The sequence below is a fragment of the Rhincodon typus genome, chromosome 8, assembly GCF_021869965.1.
Source record: "Rhincodon typus isolate 14 chromosome 8, sRhiTyp1.1, whole genome shotgun sequence".
In the NCBI taxonomy this organism is placed as follows: domain Eukaryota; kingdom Metazoa; phylum Chordata; class Chondrichthyes; order Orectolobiformes; family Rhincodontidae; genus Rhincodon; species Rhincodon typus.
In genome coordinates this window covers 90105712-90108482 of record NC_063339.1, presented here as the reverse complement: position 1 = coordinate 90108482, position 2771 = coordinate 90105712, and positions in this window count along the sequence as shown.

The following is a 2771-nucleotide window of genomic DNA, read 5'->3' as shown; positions in this document are numbered from 1 at the left end:
CATGAGCATATTATATTTCGAGGGGCCTCACTGCATTTGCAATCCTTTGCACATCAGCCTTTTGTGTCTGTATGGGTATGGGTATGGATATGTGTGTTTGTGTTTGTCTGTGAGCAGCTGTCCTCACCCTCTCCCTCAGTGACTGAATCCTTGTTGGCCATCACGCTCCACCACCGCAGGTTCAGGGGCATGGGGAAGTCAGCAGAGGGAGTTAGTGCATTACTTGAGACAGCACAGAGACTGTCGGAACTACACACACACACACACACTCTCTCTGATTTCTTTGCACTGTTTTCCATGATATGGGTCAGGGCTCAGTGCTATGGCACTAGTGAGGACTCAACACATACAGTCAGCTCTGACCAAGATCAGCTAGTGGTTCACCTTGGGACTGAAGACAAATGTCCTGAGGAGGAGACACTCCAGTTGTTGTCTTGATGAGGTTGAGTGGGTCCAGATGGTTAAAAAGGCCAATTGCCAACCAGTCCCTGCCATCCAACTCGACCCCATTGGGTGAAATCCCGATACCATCTTGTACTGAAACTTCTTGGAATAGTAGGAAGAAGCTTTCCCTGACATCAGCTGCCTCAGAGGTGTTTGAGTTTCCTGGTGCCAGAATCCCACTGGTTCCTCCAAGGACAACAGATAGCGTTCGTGGTCATTTACCAGAGACACGCACTGTGCTCTCTGATGACAACAGCACAGCCCTGGGACATTTGTCTTCAGTTGGTGCCGGCATATTTGTGGTCACCGCCACAGTACACTCGAACCCACTCAGGTTCAACTATGTTGAGAGGCATTTCCTCTTTGGTGAGAGCAGTTACAGGTCTCCATTAGCATTTTCTACATCACTGATTGTCTCCTCACTGCTGTGATCCCACCTTCAGCCAATCAGTCCCAATTCCTAAGAAGCATATCGGTCCCAAGGGCTGTCAAACCCAGGAAGGGTAAGTGGGCCTCAATACACGTTTTTCCCAAGTGGACGGATACATGTCACAAGGGGGTTATCTCCATCCACCCTTGTATTCATAAACTCTCATCTGAAACAGGCGCTCTCATTTCTGTTCTCGGAGACTTATTATTCCCAGGCTTACCTGCATCACAAGGAAGCTTTCCGGAGACGCCCTGCCTTTGGAAACCCTGTTAGGAGCCTTAATCAGTGATGAACTCCTGTTGTTTCAGTGTTTCAAATACTTAACATAGAGTCTGAAACACTGGATGCAGATTTCCCTTCCAATGGAGGTTTGAATCTGTACTCGATGGCTTAGAGACCACATGCATCGGCCACTGTAGAATTCCTCTTCCCAAATTACAAATCAATTGAGTAACTGGCCATGTTGGCAGTGTCCATGGTTCCTGCGCTAACCCTGCTTCGCAGCTGAGCGTTGAATGTCATTCAATCAGCTAGAAGCCTTGTGAGTGCCCTCAACATAGTTACAGGCTTTATCATAATGTGGATCTTATCCTGCCCTTTCGCTTGGCCACACAGCTTGGGGTTTCTTCAAGTCCTTAGAGTCATAGAGTTTTACAGCAAGGAAGCAGGCCCTTCAGGCCAACATGCCCATTCCGCCCTTTTTTCACAATTCATCTGTCCTATTTGCCTGTTTGGTCGATATCCTATCTCGTCTATGTACCTCTCTAAATGTTTCTTAAATGTCGAAATTGTACTCGCATGCATCACTACTTCTGTCAGCCTGTTCCAGACATTCATAACCCTCTGTGTGAAGAAAATGCCCCACTGTACCCTTTTGTATCTCTCCCCTCTCACATTAACTCTATGCCCTGTAGTATTAGACTCCTCTGACACGGGGAAAGGCTGTTAGATATCTACTTTATCTATGCCTCTCATGATTTTACAGAACTCTGCAAGATTCCCCCTCAGTCTCCTACACTCTAGGGAAAAAAGCCCCAGCCTATCTCGACTCTCCTTTTAACTCAGACCTCCAGTCCACGTAGCAACCTAATTTTCGATCTTTTTTTCTGATTTTTTTTTTCTCATTGAGTAATATCCTTTCTATAGTAGGGTGAACTCACCAACGTCTTGTCCAGCTTCAACAAGACATCACACCTTCTCCACTCAATGCTCTGACCGATGAAATTAAGCATGCCTAAATCCCTCTTCACCACCCTACCTGTGACTCTAATTTCAATGAGCCATGAACCTGTACTCCTTGAGCTTTTCATTCTATAATAATGCCAAGAGACCTACCTTTGACTGTATATATCCTGTGTTTGTTTGACCCACCAAAACCTAACACCTTGTATTTATCTTAATTAAACTCCATCTACCATTCCTCACACGACTGGCCTGGTCGGTCAAGATCTCGCTATATTCTTAGATAACCTTCTTCACTTCACTTCTTCATCAACCCGATGCTGTCCTCAAACTTCCTAAACATACCTTCTAAGTTTGCATCCAAATCATTTGTATAAATAATAGATAACAGCGGACTCAGCACTGATCCTCGTGGCACAACGTTGGCCACAGGCCTCCAGTCTGAAAAACAGCCTCTTCCACCACCCTCTATCTTCTTTCGGCATTCCAAGTTTGTATTTGATTGGCTATCTCTCCCTGGATCCCATGATATTTAAACTTACTGAACAACAGGCCACGCCAAAGGCCTTGATAAAGTCCATAATCACAATGTCTACCACACAGTCGTCATCTATTTTCTTGGTTACCTCTTCAAAAAACGTAAGTAAATTTATGAGACATGATTTCCCACGCACAAAGAAATGCTGACTATTCCAAATGAAACTTTGAGATAAGA